This window comes from Rhipicephalus microplus, chromosome X, assembly GCF_043290135.1.
Source record: "Rhipicephalus microplus isolate Deutch F79 chromosome X, USDA_Rmic, whole genome shotgun sequence".
Classification (NCBI taxonomy): Eukaryota; Metazoa; Arthropoda; class Arachnida; order Ixodida; family Ixodidae; genus Rhipicephalus; species Rhipicephalus microplus.
The window spans coordinates 58,524,765-58,543,551 of record NC_134710.1 but is presented as its reverse complement, the minus strand read 5'-3'; the positions used below and the strand labels follow the sequence as shown (position 1 = coordinate 58,543,551).

At 43.7% G+C, this 18,787-nt stretch overlaps 1 protein-coding gene across 1 annotated transcript in view; it reads right to left on the bottom strand.

Annotated features, from left to right (window-relative positions):
* The window catches only part of LOC142775435 (uncharacterized), a 37,425-nt gene that overhangs the window by 1,219 nt on the left and 17,419 nt on the right, over positions 1 to 18,787 (bottom strand). Inside the window, exons 3-4 of the mRNA XM_075876831.1 lie at positions 17,217 to 17,314; positions 15,946 to 16,082 (exon numbers count right to left, since the gene is read on the bottom strand). The gene's annotated coding sequence lies outside the window, so the exon portion shown is untranslated. The remainder of the gene's footprint in view (positions 1 to 15,945; positions 16,083 to 17,216; positions 17,315 to 18,787) is intronic.

Here is an 18,787-nt window from a genome sequence, read left to right as displayed (position 1 = left end):
TTTCCTACATCACAGTGTTTGGTGCGAGAATTTCACCAACTACGTTTTCTTTTCACCAACTACGTTTTCTTTTCACGCGTTTTCTCACTTACTAAGCGTCAAGACACAGTAAGAGTACTAATATGCGAAGAATCACTTTGCTCTTTAGTATCCCTTTAAGCAATGTTAGCCTTGTGTTAGACTTGTGTTGACGACTGCATGGCCAAGCAACGTAAGACAGTGGATGGACAACAAACAGGGCCCTTTTAGTGCTACGCACTTAGGACAAATAATTCTAGTTTTCATACCTAAAGAGGTTGGTTATCTTCTCTATCCTAGCAGCATTTCACACGACACAAACTGAAACATGATATGTTGAAAATCGCAACAGAACAAAGTCCGTTTGACAAAACAGCTGTATGTTCGCATTTCAGAGGTGTGCGAAAAAACTGAATTTTGAACCCGACGGCCATATGAATAAAAAAACAAGTGTGTAAGTTACTTTTCCATATATATTTCGCTTTTTATGCTACCTTTTAAAAGGACTGCCTGCCACTCAAAAAACTTTTTCTGATTCTGGCACCGATGAAAAGATCATCACATTGGCGGCAACAAGCATGCTTTTGTGGCAGAAAAAAGAAATCATAATTTTAACATGATGTTGAAAGTCGATAAAAACTGACCACTAGCGTCACCCAACACCGAATGTGGTCAATCTTGACAATCTATTGGTAGGACAAGAAATTGTCGCACGTAGAATCATTTTGCTTAAAAACAAACACGTTAAACTAGAATTAGTATTTTATGTACTTGAGGCAGCTTTGTATTGCGCCAGAGACCAATTATCGCTTTTTTTTTCTCACTGTTCAAACTGGCGGCGTGTTCGATTGCCTGCATGCCTGCCTGCAAACGGCAGAGAAACGCTACCACGACGTCCACGGCAGCTCACAAGAACAAAAAATTGTGCACATGCCTAAAATGACCGTAACCAAACTTGCTGAAGCCTGCCAAAACCGCACGCGGTTTCAGTTTTTGATTTTCACCTGCACCCACCAGTGTTTTCGGCATTCATCCCACCGATAGAAGGAGACATGAGGCGGACAGAAAAATTCTGTTTTATACTTTTTCCGCAGAATTTTTCGTCTGATTTGTCTAAAGTTCTGTAGGAGTGTTTTGCACAAGTGTAACAAAGTGGTATGATGTTTTTATTTCGTAATTCATTATGAGTATGCATTTGCCACGTTCCATTTCCCAAGTTTTGTTATCGTCCCAAAACACTACACAATTCTCAGCGCAAACCGCGCCTGCAGTTTTCGAGAAGCTTCCGGACTGTAGTAGATCATTTCGATAAGATCACGTCTACTCTGCAAACTGTACAGATTATTCTGGAACCTACGCCACCGCCAGCGATAACGCTAGAACATTCGACGGCAAGAGTAAAAATGCCGACGCGCTTCGCTGCTTGTCACTAGTTGATCGACGGCCGACGCTCCGTTCGCCGCTATCAGTCTAAGATTGCTACTGTAATCGGACTTTCCGTTTATCGGGTAGAGGTTCGCCCAAATAAACAGTTAAATTCCAACACAAAGTCTCCTGTCTTCGGCCACGTCACGACCCCATGACAATATATACGTTTTTTTTTATACACGCTCCGCGCTCGCCGCTCCCTGCTGCCGCTGCTTTTGGTTTCCGCCAGTTCGCCCATGCACTCATTAGTGCAGATGTACAGGTGGCGCTACGCATTGTGATACGCACCGAGAGAGGAAGAAGCATGTGCGAAAGCAGGAAGAGGAGCGAAGGAGAAGTGCAAAAGAATGAGTTATACTACCGCGTGCGCGTTGCATGATGTGTCCTATGCGAAAGCGTGGAGTGGCAACGGAGTCGGCGCTCCTTTATTATCTTACTCCGTGAGTTAATTCAAACAAAATTCAATTTTTTGGTTAGCCCTCTATTTTTTCAATGTATTTAAAAGCCTGTTAATTCAAACTCCATCATTTCGTTAATTCAAACTTTTTGCAGCTCCATAACAGAAATTGTCTGCTGCTTTCAACTACTGGTTAAAAATTAGCGTGCTTATATAATCTTGGCAGTCTAAAAATGAAAAATAGGCACCTCAAGCCTTCAAGAAAATGGCTTTACTAGTAACATATGTTTGAGACAAAGCACACAAACGCATGGTAAACCGTGGTGCTTCTTAACTGGTATAGAGAGCTTTGTGCTGAGGGCATACACCTGTAGCAAAGAAGCAGTTTCTTTAAAAGGTATGATCATCAGTAAATAGTCAATAAACTTGTGGACCTCACACATCTGCTTTCAGTTCATTGCGTATAGTTAGGCTTTAAAATACTTGAAAAATCTTTAGATGTGATAAATTCAATGCCTAATAATAATTTGTAGTGTCACCACACCAAGCGCCATCCATCTGAGAACTTTTGATAATTCAAACTGCTTAATTCGGAGGTCCCTTCAAGTTTGAATAAATGAGAGTCGACTGTACTTCATTCTTATTGACCGGAAACTAAGTAGGACCAAGTAGATGCCTTCCAAATTTCTTATGTCATGGTGTTTGGTGTGGAAATCTCAAAGTGGCATCGCCACCCCCATTTCCTTTTCACGCATTTTCTCACAAAGCGTCGTGTCATGGTAGGAGTGTGTTTCTGGGATGTAAAATTGTACTTTACTAATACGGGAAAGATCCATTTGCTCTTAGTGTTCATTGAAACGTGGCGCGAGAAAAGAACGTCTGTGCATGTAACACTCACCATTTACAACTATTCTAGACCGATTACTGCAAGTAGAGCAGGAAAGAGCCAACCACACCCTAGTTTTCGAAGCACGCACTACGTGTCCAGAAGGCAACGCACACACTTGAACACTGTTGACGCTGTTGCTGATGATAATTACTTACACTCAAACCTCATTATAACTAAGTTGCATCTTACTCAAAAATAGGTTCGTTATATCCAAAAATACATTATAAAGTTATATTCGTAAAACGATATTTAGCGCAAGACCAGTCTTCATTTACTTTGTTATGTTATATCCGGTTTCGTTATGTCGGTGTTTCAGAGCATCTCTAAGTGCCTTATAATAGATAGACAGACACAAAATGATTGCTTTGAAGTCATTGCGCAATCAACATGTTTTCAAACCTTGTGCAATATTAGTCTTCTACCACGCATTATTATATGCACTAAAACAACTCCCGACACTCTGCAACATTCGTATTATAAGGTTGTTTTTTTTTTTTTTGTCCCTCCGAAACAGTTTTAAGCCCAAGCATGGCTCTGTGGTGGAACACATGCTAGCCAAGCAGAAGACCTGGGTTTGATTCCCCATAGGGCAAAGTCCTTTGTCTATTGGTATCTATCTCCTTTTTTCGTTCACAACCAACGAAGCCGAATCCAAAATTTCTACAGACAATATCTTCAAAACTTTAAAAGTTAACCTGAAAATATGGCGCAAATGTATGTGCAAAATATGCCATACATGTGTATTAGTAACACTGGATCTATGAAAGTCTATTTTTCATTTACTTAGCTGAAATAGATCATTCTGCATATCTACATTCGTTACATTCAGGTCCGAGCAATAACACACAGCGCAACACAACTTTGTCAATATCTTGCACTGCCTTGTTAAAACATCATGGAACGCGTGTTTGTTAAAACAAACACGCGTTGTGAATGAGTACTACAACAAATGAACGTTTAATATTGCAAAAATGTATTATTCTTTTCACTGTGGCCACTTAGTGCTCGAAATTTTTCTCTGACCTCTAGACTGCTGGGGATGAGAGTACCTCGTTTTGCTGTGAAGGGAGATCGTTGAACGTCCTTTACGAAATGCTCCGTTTACTTTCATTTGCATAAGGATGGCCGTGTGACACGGACCGCATCTTCGTTGTCGTAAGGACAAGGGAGTTAAATGGTCTTCGCGGGTGCCTGTGTGACAGGGGTATTAGCCTGACACAATTCGACGTATCCTGTGCAATGCACTCTCTATAAGCAGCAATGCATAAGCAAGACAGCTGGAATTTGCACTTGCGCGGCATAGTTCCACCATAAGCGATGCGACTGCAAATATCCGCGCACACTTGTAGTCTCCACAAAAAAGCCAGACTTAGCTCCATCATTGATGATGAACCACGCAAGCACTACCACAACTACAGTGTACTAGAAGAGTACACTGTACTACAACACTGCAATATGGCTAGAAAAAACAGATAGGCTTAGATAGTTTGTAGGCTAGAGAGCAAATAGTTGCCAGGTGCACAAAAAATACACTTGGTTATGGCTGAACGAGCTTTGATTGATGAATTTCAAAGACTTTTACGGACCTCAAACAAATTTAAGCAATTTCAAAACCTTGAAAATGCTATATCGAAATTCAAGGGTTTTTCAAGGACCGTTACGAACCCTGGTCATTGGTCTTTTACTTACTGAGGTTTTTTTTTTCGTTCAACACTGCTTACCGGACACCGGTAGCGGCGGCAGCCTAGAACTACAGCACCACACGCGACTCTTGCTCCTGTCTCATAACCACTTTCACTGTAAAATCTAAAGAAGCCACGGCCAATCTGGCCTTGACTGCAGGTCTTCGGGAAGTTCTAACAGTAAGATTTTAATTTTAATCAAATGAAATAGAAAACTATTAGTAAAATGCTTGAAGTTCTGAATATTCTCCCACCCCTAATTTTCCTAATAAATTCCTAATATTGTCCTAATAAATGCCAACTTTCCAAACTTTTAAACTTGTTTTCCTCATTTTCATTTTTTTACTATTTCACAATTTCTGGGCAGCCTTTTAGACACTTATTCGTATTGTATAATAACGAAACTTGGCACGCATATTCTTCAACACATGCAGAATGCAAATATCTACTTTAAATTGCAGTGCCTACCAGAGTTAGTTGTGAAAATATTAGGTTATTGTTTCAAGGGAGATTGGAAATAATTAGTCATTCAATACAATTTTTCTTCCTTGGTTGCAATATTTCTGTGACATATCTGGATAAAAATTTTCACTTTACAATCTACTAAGAGTCAAATAAGATCAGAGACAATGCTTTTACTAAAAGTTAAGTACATGAAAGAGTACCCGCAAAACATGTAACTTTTTGCGATTGTGCGTGGAATAACTCAATAACTATAGCAGGTACACAAAAATGATTGCATATTTGATATCTCCATGAAAAACTATATAACAAAATTTTCAAGTGTCTATAACTATAAATTAAAAAAAGTTTATTCAAGAGTGTCTCCCCTTAATGCACTTTTGCCAACTCTTCCTCACGTGGATGACTGCCGTTTCAGCGGCAGCAGCTATTTCGAGTCCGACCTCGCCTTCATTTTAAGAAGTGGCACAGCAGGTCTGTTTAATGCCTCCTCTAAAAAGATGCCTGTGGCATCAAACACTTTCTCATGGTGACGGGACGTTCCTCGTGGTTCAGTGCTTTTTCCGCAAGGAGCACTTAGCGCCGACACTAGTGAAGTCCCTATGAATGGAAACTTACCAGGATGAGCATGATCCATAAAGGAAAGAGGGCAAAGCTGACATAAACAACTACCGTCCTATAACATTGACATCAGTGGTTTACAGGCTGATGATGGAGATTACAAAGAAAAGACTGCAGGCATGGATTAAGAATGAGGACGTACTGGGGGAACTGCCGAATGGGCTTCGGAAACAAAGGAGATTGGAAGACAATCTGTTCTCACTGACGCAGTGCATCGAAATAGCAGAAAAGGAACACAAGCCCCTGTGACTAGCCTTTTCGGATATGAAGGGAACGTACGATAGCGTGGTTCAAGAGGACTTGTGCGGAATACTGGACACACTAGCTGTGGAAGATGGAGTCACTAATATTTTAAAGGATACTATCTATAAGAGTAACAAGGTTGTTAGAAAACGGGAAATACAGGATTTCGAGCCCACAGAGATACAATGGGGGATAAGGCAGCGGTGTCATCTGTCACCCTTCTTATTCATGGTGTACCTACAAGGATTAGAGGCCAAATTAGAGTGGAGTGGACTTGGCTTCAGCCTCTCTTTCGTCAAACAAGGAAAACTGATTGAACAGGCACTACTAGCATTGATGTACGCAGATGATATACAGTCGAACTTAACTACAACGAACGCCGCTTCAACGAAATTTTCGTTACAACTAAAAATTCACGATTCCATGTCAGCAGTCCATAGGAGTCAATGCATAAGTATTGTCGCCACAACGAACACTTTTTCTTCGATCGTCCCGCTTCAACAAAATTCTACAATGCGACTCCAGGCTCAGATACTTATTTCTATGCAGTAAACCCAATCTTTCAACTTTTAATTTTCACAGCCTCAAAATCTGCCAACAAAGTTTAAAACACGCGTTGGCACCACCAGAAACCACCGCTGTTCAGCAAGCAGGGGCGCCGCCATTGCTCAATAGCGATAGCAATGAGACTTCCCTGCTTTTGCCACTGGCTTGCTTTTGAGCCGCAGACAATCCGAAGTTGAAGCTCAGTCACTCAGTTCATGGTTTCCTTGACGTGGCTGCTGGGTGCAACCGCGGTGCGATGCCTTTTCCGCTTCCGATGCTTATCATTATGTTCGTGCTTGGCTAGTGTGGTAACTAATCAGAGCGGCTGTTCGTCCGCATTATCAACAAAATCAGCTAGCCACGAGCGATGGATGATAATAATCGCATAGAAAATTGCAAAAGTCGCCACTCCACAGTACCCTGCCTCCATCTTGGCATTGTCGGATACTTTTGACGGCAAACAGCTGCTGGCGTTAATGTGTCAATGCAACTGTTTGGTTCGTTAACGAAGGCAATTTTAGGCGTTTCAGCATGCTTTTCACCATGGCCTCGCTATGCATGGGTGAGAGTCACGTCGTGACGCTGCTGGGAAAGAATAGGAAGCAGCAGACATTTTTTTTAAATTTTGAGAATAAACATTCTTTGGTTTTGCTAGCTCAGATCAGCTATATTTTTTTAATTTCGCTACAACAAAATTTTCGCTTCAACGAAATTTCTTTCGCGCCCTGTCTGTTTCGTTGTAGCGGGGTTCGACTGTAATGCTAATGCCCGATAACACGAAAATTTTGCAAAGAGATAGACAACTGCGGTAATGAGGCAGATGGGTTAGATTCGAGATTCAGTAAGGAAAAATCAGCAGTCATGATCTTTAATGATAATGAAAGTAGTGAGCTTAGGATACAGAAAGCCCCGCTAAAGATAATGAATAAATACAAATATCTGGGCGCGTGAATAAGCAATAGGACCGAGTACCTAAGAGAACACAAAATATACATAACGACTAAAGGTAACACGAATGCAGTGGTGATGAAAAACAGGACAGCGTTGAATTACAATAGGTATGATGTGAGAGCAATTTGGAAAAGGGTCATGGTTCCTGGTCTGACTATCGGCAATGCGGTCTCTCACATGAAATCAAAGACTCAAGCAAGGTTACAAATTAAGCAACGTGGAATAGGCAGGCTTGCTTTAGGAGCTCACGGATATACACCAAATCAGGGAGTACAAGGTCATATTGTCACAAAGGCACAGGGACGCAGGCACAAAAGCAGGGCGTTTACTTTCCTGATCGAAGGCCAGAAAGTACGAACACCAGAACACGCGCCCACAGAAGCACTTCATTATCCTCCTCAAAGGCTGACCACTATAGCTGCCAGCCTACCTTGCGTCAATTCCCCCCTTTCAAGAGCGACCGTCCCTGTCGATTGACTAAAATGCTAGAGATGGCCATGAAAAAAGATGGTCACGTCAACGAAAAAAAAATCATAAGCCCGCGCTATTTTGGATAATAAAAAAAAGTTCAAAGTGTTCATAACTCGCGGGCGTGGTACGGTTTCATCCATACTACATGGACTACTTCTGGACGTGGACGTCTTCGGTTTAAACTGGTATCCGAGCTTTGAGGAACTACCTCGTAATTCGCGTCACTGAGGCAGCGCACAACTCTGTAAGGCCCAAAGTAGTGTCGCAATAGCTTCTACGAAAGCCCGCGATATCTAACTGGTGTCCACACACATACATGGTCACCTGGTTGATAGTAGACGTTCCTACGGCCTTGGTTGTAACGGCGAGCGTCGATATCTTGCTGCGTGTGAATGCGGTTCCGTGCAAGCTGGCGGGCTTCCTCGGCTTTCTCAACGAAGTCATCAACGCTGTCATTTCCGCTGGTGTCCCGGTCTATGAGGAGCATAGCGTCTAACGGTGTTGTGACGCGACGGCCATAAACAAGCTTTGAATGGTGTTAGGTCTGTGGTCTCTTGCACAGCGGTATTATAAGCAAAATATGGTCAATATGCGTCAATATAGGATGGACATCATTCGAGGGCAAGGAAGCTTGCAGGAAGATAAAATTTGAGTGATTGAGAAAAATGGGGGAGGAGCGTTGGACTAGGAACGCTTTCAGCGATTTGCACATGAAGAATGTCGATACAAAATGGACGCAGCAAACCAGAAAATTGATGACTTAGAAAATAGCAGGGGGCCAAATAAAAAAAAAACTATCAGTTAAGAAGAAGGTGAAGGAACTGGAGATTGACATGTGGAGAATAGGCATCATTAAAAAGTCGGCACTGGTAATCTATAAACTTTTAAGCAGGAAATTTCCAGAGAACAGATCTATGATAATTCTCGGGATAGTTCTCTATTAGGCCAGGACGGGAGTACAGTAGAATCTCGATACAATCACGGCTGATACGAAATTCGGGGTGATACGAATTTTTGTGATCCTGGCCGAGGCCCATTAATATACAGTGTGCTAGAGTACAGTTGTTACAGATTTTTTACTCGAGTCATTTATTACGAATAAACGCCACCCCATCAACGGCTGCAGAAGCAAGCAGCGTGCACGCACGCGCTCTAATGCATGCCGGACTGCCAATTTGGCACGTTGTCAGCACCGCCTGCTAGCAGCGGGCGACAGGCTTCAATATCCGCGCGATCTCGGACGCCGGAGTGCGCCAGTGTGCCTTTTGCTTTCCCTTGAAAGCTCCAGATGGCACTGGCCACGGTGGGCACACAAATCCAATCCGATCTCCGTTTTGCTTGGTGATACGTGTTAGCCCTGGTGCGGACACAGTGGCTACTGTAGTGCGGGAGCTGTCGACACTGCCGTGCCTAGTCGAGCACACGTATTTGCTTTGTTGTGCCTTTTTGCGGAGTCGCAGCACGCTATGTCTCGCAAGCGGAAAGCTCTCTCCTTTAAGGGGGGACACGGGTTTAAAAGGCCAAAAATCGCGAAAAAATCGACTTTTTGAAGTTCACACATTTCCATAATATGCAACTATTTTTGCACTCCTCTGAGATGTTTCTAGCTTCTCGCGTCATTATTTCTGGCACAAAATCAATTTACAACACCCCTGTGAGATGAATCTAAGCACAAATAGACGCTAAAGTCGCGCTTTTTCCACGCCAAACCGTTGCCCTTACACACGAGCTATTGTGGTCATCTTGGTCTCATTTGAAAGGGTCGTTCTTCATTTTCAATTTCCAATTACTAGTGGCTCGTCTTGCTCATTGGTTTTTCAGGAAAAACGCGACATCGAGAAGCACCACCGCATGATTATATTGGCTACTTCAGGCACGTGACAAAACCTAGGCACCCGATTGGCCAAGTGGCGTTTCCGGCGTCTGCTTCTTCGTCGTGACGCGCACGGACATGCGCCATTTTGTCATGGTGCTGTCGACTGCCTGCCGCAGTAAAGAAGTTCGTCGCCGCACTAACTTGTGAAGCGGGTGTGGCGGTCGTTCGTTCGCTGTGAACTTCAGAAAGAGCCACGCTATCACTCAGGACAGGAAGGATAGCGAACTCACGGCGCTCAACGGCCCTCGCCGAGTCACCGGTGTAGGCCTAACTCACGTACAAGCCCGTCGGTTGTCGACAACATTGCTGAAAGCTGCAGTGTTTTGAAGCCTCAACAGTTACAGGACGGCAAGTAAACAAGCAGAAGTGAAGCAATCTTTGCAACGATGGAACAGAAGCGCAGCCTTATCACTAAACGTGCCGATGCCGCGAGTTCCCCCCGTCTGACGTGAACTGCGTGACGGGTCGTCAGAGTGGAGTTTACCGCGCGTCGGCAAACTACAGAAAATCACTCCGCTTACAGTGAACATCCTCGCCACCCGCGCAATGAAGGCTACTGGCAACAGGTAGAGTGCTTGTAACGACGCGTCCGCAACGATGAACATATTGCACCGCGGCCTCCACTCGAAAATGAAACTAACACCTCGCTGCTTTTGGAGCCTTGAAATTGATGAGCGAGTGCACGAGTTCAGTCTGCCACATCAACAACTCAATCTGGACAAGCTGGAAAACCGCTTTATTATACGACGGATCGCAGATTACGCGCGCACATTCGTCGCACATGGGCATCACCGAACTGATAAGCGGCCTAGTCGGCAGACGAGCACACAGCGACCGCATCAGCTCGCAAGTGTGCCTCTGCGGAAAACATGCAGCGGGCATTGAAAAAATGCCATTTAGGTGACACAAATATGAAGGACCACATGCCTGGTACCAACCGAAAAAGCTGAATTTGCAAACCATTGTAAATAAACAGCTTTTCCGTGATACTGTCTGCCCAAAATAGACTTGTGTATTTGCATGATTTCACAGGATTCAATGTTTGCTGCAGTTGCAAATTTGTCTAAAATATATCTCTGCCTCCAGAGCAGCTAGGACTAATTTTTGTTGTGGCATGTAGCTGTATCTTTAGTTTACACAATGATAGGTTGGAATTTTCGATTGAGATCTTCAAAAAAAACATTTTTTGCCAGAAATTGGAGCATAAAGTGGGTGTGTCTGCAACACTAAAATGAAAGGTGCGACAAACCTTGCTAAAATTATCAATTCAAAAAGCACTCCTGCCGTTGTGTAGCTTATGTTCATTAGTACACACGCATGTGCCAATAGTAGCTTAGCATCACAAGTTTTTTGTGTCATTATACCGGCAAACAATAGGTGAATAATTTTAGAATATCTCAAAAACTAATTGGTTTAGAGGAACTATAATTACATTTTTGAAATCAGCATCGAAAACTCAATCACACTGTGAATTTTCTTTATAAACATTGAAACAATATCTGGCATTTCGTCTCAAGTACAGTGTCCCCCTTAAGAAGAAACTGGACATTTTTAGAAAGGTCGATTAGGATCCCCCCCAAAAAAACGCAGGGAGTTGGCTAGGGAGCTAGGCCTCGCTAGGTCGACATTGAGCACAATTGTTGCACAGCGGGACACAATAATGAAAAATGCGCTTTAATTCAGTGTCAACCCGAAGCAAGCAAAGACAGCCCAACATGTGAAGCTTAAAGAAGCTTTTTTAATCTGGTTCAAGGAGGGTACTATAGCCGTTGTGAACGTTGACGGCAAAGCTTTGCGTGATAAAGCCGACGAGATCACACTTGCTCTGCACATCGACGGATTCCAGGCCTCAGGTGGGTGGCTGCACTGTTTCAAGACGAGACACGATCTCGTGTACAAAAGCGTCTGCAGGGAAGCTAAGAAGGCTGACGAGACCGTTGTTAAAAACTGGGTGCTGCTTGTTCGTTTTCATGAAAAAAGAACCGCTGGGACGTTAGTATGGAGACGCGAGTGCTTAAAAAATTCAATTTTTGCGTGGTTACACGGGACAATTGGTGCTATCTAACAAGGTTCAGTTGAAACAAAAATGTCTGCAATCTCGAAGCCAATGGAGGAAAATTCATCAATGCCCGTTGTTGCTGCTGTGGCTCCCGCTGCTTTCAGTCTACTGCTTCTAGCGCAGCCAGGCAACGCTGTGCACGGCAACAGTGACGTGAGCCGGTCCGGTCGGTCCGCTTCTAGAGGTGGGTAATTTGAAGTGTGCTAACCCGATGTGAAGCACTAAAACGCGATTTTATTTCAAAATAGGCGCTTTCTTGGCACAAAAGTAACACTACGAGGTTTCTGGTCCGCCATTTCATCAATCAACGACAACGTAATAGTTTCCTTTAGTGTAGCTTTTAGCGCGAGAGCCATTTACCATGCGTCTATTACGCAAACAAAAAGCGTGGATGACGGCGGCCCTGTTAAAAGAATTTCTGTCTCTTCTTGAAAAAGGAATGGCCTGCAAGAATCGAAGATTGTTGTGATCATGACCTACTCTACTCCTGAACTGCCCAGACAGCCCGTCTCCACCACCCATGTTTAGTGTCTACTTTCTGCCATTAGGGCCATAATCTACGAGTGGTATGGCACTAGTTACTGACGTCACTTTGAGCATTTGTGGTCATATTTCAGCCAATAGAGCACAGATATTGTGTAATTACTATGCACAAATGAAAAATTATTCGGAAATAAACATAATAAGAGTCATTCAGAAATCGTTGGCAATTAAATGGCGACACCACATAGGTTGTTCTACACTGTGCGAGTCTACGGGTTCCCATGTTTCTGAACCAGTGTGCAATAAATAAATTACTGCACTGAAAAGCTTGCTTTCCCAGCCGTCTAAGTGATGAAATAGTCATATATAAGTAGGCAGTTCATCACAGAATGCAGGCATTCTTACTCCAGCGCTGCCCAAACAGTCGTAGAGTAGCAGACGAACAGGTTATAGGTAGCGCCATCAATGGGGAGCGATTGAAAGAGAGTAGGGACACGCCCTCCCATAGGAACCCCGCCATCTGGGCAGGTCAGGAGTACAGTAGGTCGTGGTTCTGATTCCTGACCATTGCGCCGCCCACCCGAAGCAAGTGACGCTACAAAACGTCTAGCTGTTTTGTTTTTTGCCAGCAAACAAGACGATGCACTTGAAACTGCCTGATGCTGGGATTATAAAAAACGTCAAGCACCACTTCAAGAGCGTTCTTGTGCGCCGCCTCCTTGCCGAAATCGACAAAACAGACAAAGGTGGCCGGCGAATAAGCCTTTTCAACCCCGTTCATTTTATCGCAACGGCTTGGGATAGAGTAACACCGACCACCTTTGTGAGCTGCTTTGGCAAATGCGGCTTCTTAAGGATTCTCGAAGAGGTGCCAGAGGTCCTTTCAGAGTCGGAGGAGACCATTGAGGGTTAGGAATGCCTTGATGGCGGGTGTTCGGATGACCTTTGTACGGCGGATGACAATCTTACCACTTGTGGTGCGCCCACGGTGGAAGATATTGTCAACGAGACCACGTGTAACGTTGCCGATTCCAGCGACGATAGCGAGAAAATAGACGAGGGCAACGATGAAGGACCACCACCGGCGGCTGAAACTCTGCACGCGCTCGACGTCGTGAGGCGTGCTATGGTTGCCGAAGAAATCAGTGACGACACGTGCACGCGTTTTTACGGATTTAAGGGAAGTCTGCTTAGTGACTTGACAAAAAAAAGAAGCAGAAAGACATCCGAGATTTTTTTTCTCCAAAAAAAGAAATTTCTCTCTAGTGCCGAAAATGAGTGCCTCCGACTCAGTGTTAATTTGGGTAGTTTTGCATGTGTTCTGACGATTTCAATATCGGCTATTACGAATATTTTGTGTGACTCCGTGAGATTTGTATCGTCGAGATTCTACTGCATTGCAAACCAAAACTTATTGGGTTAAATACGAAGGAGTAGACACGGTATTCAGTGCATGTGGAGAGGAGGAAGAAACTCCTGAACACTTGATAATGTTCTTTAAAGGGCTTCACCCTATAGTTCAGGATGATGGCGCAGAGTTTTTCAAAGCACTAGGGTTTAGGGAAAGGGACGGAAAAATAGACTTTAAGTGGGTAGAATTAACTAGAAGGAGGTTATTTGATTGGTGGCTTCAATCAAGCCACAAGTGAAAATTAAATTCTTCACTGCAAGTTTAAGTCCTTAACTTTACTATTTAGAGGGGGACAAAAAGATAAATCTAGTTTTTGTTCACTAGGAATCACAGCTAGGTGGCATTTGCCACTGCCTGATCTAAAGGGTACAGCCATATCAATCCATCAATCCATCCATCCATCCATCCAAGTACTTTCACTGGATTCAAAAGTGACGCCATCACTTAGGCATGACTTTGTTGCCACTTTGTTGCCACAATCCTTTTATCTCAGAAGCAGCAAGGTTTAAAGCGGCCACCGTAAGGAGCACTCACAGCGGACACTGGTTGGGGCAATGGAGGAAGAGAGAACAGGAGAGGGTCGGGAACCAGCTCTTCGGCTCAAGTCGCAGGCATCTTTCTAGAGGAGGCGTTGGTCTGTCGCATCCAGCACTTGCGCGAGCCAATGCCTCCTTGCGTTGCGCGGGCGTTGGTACGGGTTCGCCAAGATTAAGTTTCAGGGCGTCAACACATTCGTCACTGTCGACATGCACCCCCGTCGTTGTACGCACAATTCCCACATGCCACAGCTAGTTGGTTGTCACCGCGTCATTATCAGCACCGATGTCTCGCAGCCAGGCACATTGCATGCGCCAAAGAGAGCGTCCCTTGACGTCAGGGCCGGGTCATCCGCGGGACACTCACTGGCAACATCGGCAAAATCTTTCGACCATTTCTTTTTTTCATGCCGGACTCGACGGCTTTCAACATTGCCGACTTCTGCTCAATTACTATATTTTCACGCTTACATTTGCCACTGCCGTTGACCACCTCGTGTCTAGCGGCGGAAACTGAGTCGCAACTTTCACGACCTATTGACGGCGCTACTATACATTGAACATGGCTGTCGTTCATATGATAGCCTCACAAGAAATGATATCGGAAAGTACACAATTGGCAAAGACTCAATTTTTCGCGCTTCAATGGCTGTTGGATTTGCTTATGAGCAAGTAGGGGAGCGCTAACATAATATATTAACTAAATAAATGCCGGGTAACATATTGGGAAAATAAATATGTGCAAAATTGTATTATATTCAGCAGACGAACTAGGCACGAGAACTGCAAACCTCAAAGTTACTGTACTCGTGCAGAAAATGGGTGCTCCATGCATTCACGAGCCTTGGTTATTTGCCTGCTAAATAGAACCTTCTTAATCACTGGTGGCTTTTGGGGCACTAATTTGAACGGGATGCCTAATTTTACTCCCAGAGCATCGAGGCTTGCAGTGCAATCAGTCGGCTTTTTCTCTTTCTGTCTACTTTCCTTTTAACTCCAGAAACTCGAAGGGTTACGGCAATATCAAGACCTATCACAACGTTGAAAAACGACCACAAACGCGAGAAAACAAGCAGCAGCGTCTATTGTTCGAAGCAGGTTCAAAGTTTCAATCATCTCAACACAGCTTCCAGCCTTCATCGATCCGCGGCGTCACAGTACCTGAAAGTTGCGAATAGAGGTGGGGTAGCTCTTCCACAGAAAACGAAAAGAAAAATAGCCTCAATCTCCGCTGTCTCAGCGCAGAGCTGAAGAGAAAAGAAAGGAGGCCACATGCACGGGCGGGTCAACTAGTTTTATTGGAGACGGCAGGCCAGTAGATGCACATGCTCGCATGAGTTGCTGTGGGGGCGAGTCGATTAGTCCCCAAGGAAAGGGGAGGCAGGGAGACTCGCACCCATGCGCGTGTTGGCAGGCAACTCTCGGGGAGCGCAAGATGCTATAAGATATTGAATTGATGCATACTAAAATGATCAGCAAATGCTCAGTGTGAACAAAGAATGGTTCGTATATCCATTGTGAAGAAGCTTTCATTTTGTTAAAACAATGTTTTAAATACATGGGCGTCTATGGGAAATTCAAGGGGAATTACAATCGCTTCGTTATATTTGTTAGCTTGCTATATCCCACTTTTTCATAAAGAGGTTCTACTGTAATATGAGAAATATCGTTTTTCCCTTCGGTGCCCCTTTAATTGACGTGAAGTTTCTCTACAGCAGGCCTTTCAGGGTATCTAATAATATACATGCTAAACATTGGACAGACATACACGCATGGTTACTTTGTTACCTCTAAATAGTTTTGTAAAGCCAATACTTCTCGGCCTTCGACAAGAGCGCACGATCCCGGCGAACAAGGCACTCGTCTATTCACCTGAGCAGTCGGCCAGTCGTGGTCTTGCGCACCTCTTCGTTTCCCTCCCCTCTCGATGTGTTCAGGGACTTGTGAACGAAGGCAGCCTCTCCTTTATGGGCATCGTTGCGAAGGCGTGGTGCACCGGCCACGACCGCCTGCAAACAAATGCATTTACACCTTAATATAACGAAACCGGATATAACAAGATATCGGTTATAACAAAGTAGAAGAAGAATCTTGCCTTTACTATAGTGTTAAAAACATACTTTTACACAACAAATTTTTAGATTTAACAGACTTATTTTCCTGTAATATGCAACTTCGTTATAATGAGGGTAAGTGTAAACAAAAACAAGGAAAGCTTTGCACTGCTCCGCAAGGCTTAGCAAATGTCGTCCACCCATTTATGTATGACACTACGAAAGAAATCCACACATATTTCTGGGGAACGAAGGTTTCCCGTTGAGGAAAAAGCCCATCGCAATCTGGGATTCGAACCCGGGATGAAAGCCTTTCTACTGTGGCCGCTCGGCTATCGTAGCTAAACAGGACGCTTCAACATTGCAGTGAGGGCCAACAGCCGGAAGTTTGCGAGACCCTGAATGTGGCAATTTTTAATTAGAGTTGAGCTCATTAAACAGCGCATTTGTGAGGACATGTAGCACAACTCAGAGAGAGAACTTAAAAGCCTGAGCATTAGCGTGCAAGTAGTTTCACATTTGTGTAAAGCAAGTTACCGGAATTTCTTCTATGCAAATACATCCTTCTTGTATTTTTGTCATTGAAAATTTTAATGAGAAGCAATTAATCAAGAAGATGAGCGTGGGAACAGCCCCACGGTACGCACTGTCCGAGTGAACAATAGAATACTGCAAACTACACATTTTAAAGGTATCCAAGAAAGAGCTTGTATGGTCGCACTGGCCATTACACCTATTCAGTAGGGATGATCGTAAGATATCTATAACTCGACCACCAACTTCTTGCATGCATTACTGTACTTGTGCAAAGCTCAATTTATTCAACGCTTTTTGCGAATATAAATCGTTCCTTACCTGCAAAGCTACAAGTACGATAATTATTATTGCAAAAAAACTTGAACTTTTGTGATAAACCATTACGGTTAAGGCAGATGCAATACCCCACAGCGCACACTCGACGCGAAAGCGCACTCTTGCAAAAAGAAACACAAGCAACCAAGAAGATGGCCCAAATACACAGTTTTCCTTTTAAAATGTAGCACGTTAACGAATCCCTACTTGCAGAACGAAGCACATGCGGGCACTGACCATCTTAACAGAGTCCTTTGTATTTGATGTTATTGCATCGACTGACGATTCTCTGGGCCACAGAACTGCCACTTCTGCTGTCCATAACTGCTGGTTATCTGCGAAAAGGAAATCACATTTCGGAGACCAATTTTATCATGAGCATGTGCTAAAGTCCCACGCACGCCTCAGTCAAACGGCTGACGAAAGCCGTCGAATAGCACCTTAAGAAATGCCCGTAATACCAATAAAATCGTTCAATAAATTGACATCCGAGTGCTGCTGCCAAAGCTTTCCATCGCGAATTTCTAAACCGCAGCCAAGACGACCTTGCGAACCGAAAGACAGTGGCCGGATCCGCAATGCTTCGTCATCAGGGGATCCAACCATACTGAAAATTCGACCTGTATCATATGATATTATTAAATACACATGATACAGAGATTACAGCCCATATAAGAGGCATAGAGATTACGGCCCATATAAGGGATATAGGGCTTATGGACCATATAGGGCATATGGGGTATAGGGCCATACAGGAGTTAGAGGGTTTGTGGGTAATATAGGTGATAGGGGTCCCATGAATTCCCCAGTTCATGCTCAAAATCATAACGTAGTGCAAAAAAAAAAGAGAGAATGGTCACACAGAACCAAACACCATATAATTTTAAGCAAGCATAAACTAGCCCAAAAACAAGTCCTTCTGCAGAACATCATCGATTCCTATGGGCAAGCAGTAAGGATCATAAGTAATGTTTGCCTAAGCGTGATAATAAGGCAATGCCAGTTTATAAAGTGTAAAAAATACGAATATGCCACAATGAACAATTTAATGGTGCTTCGAAAGTGCAGTAAACTAAATGAGTGGAACAAAGTGTTGCATGTAGTGTAGTGTCGGGACATTGGAGAAAAACAAGACAAATATTTTTGCATCGTCAAATTTAGTTATATGATTAAACATTTTGCAAGGAAGTGTTTTTATCTTTCTCAGCCGGCTAGGTGCGTGCTCATCTGCTGGCTGATTCACAAATTTTGCAAAACCATCTGCACAGTCATGGGCAAATACATGCAGCACTTACTCAATATTTTACTCTTTTGTTTACCTGTAGGTTGAAATACAGCAAAATACCCTAAAGAGTACTGACACAAAATTTTGTGGCTCATATAGCCTGTGACATCGATTCCCTCGAACATGCATATATCTACGAAATTTGATGAACAATTGTAGCTTAGACGGCCAATTATATGAATATTGAAGTTTGGGTGCCTGATCCAGTGCTACATGTTGCACCTCGCATCATAAAATCACTGAAAGTGGCCTGAAGCTGAGTCCCAACTTCCAGGCGCCACGATTGTGGCCGAGCTCAGTGTTGGTACAGCTACATTATTGACATCATAGTCGTTGTTGCTCTTTGGCCACGCTTGTGCTAGCAGGCTACTATTCAGTGACTGCTGTGTCTATGCCTGATGTAAACATGTGAAACGTTAGGATGCCTCAAGAAAATCTTTACTCCAAAATGACAACGATTAAGTTGATGACAACGACATTGTGCTGCATAGGCAGCATCAAAAGAATGACCACACGATGCAGG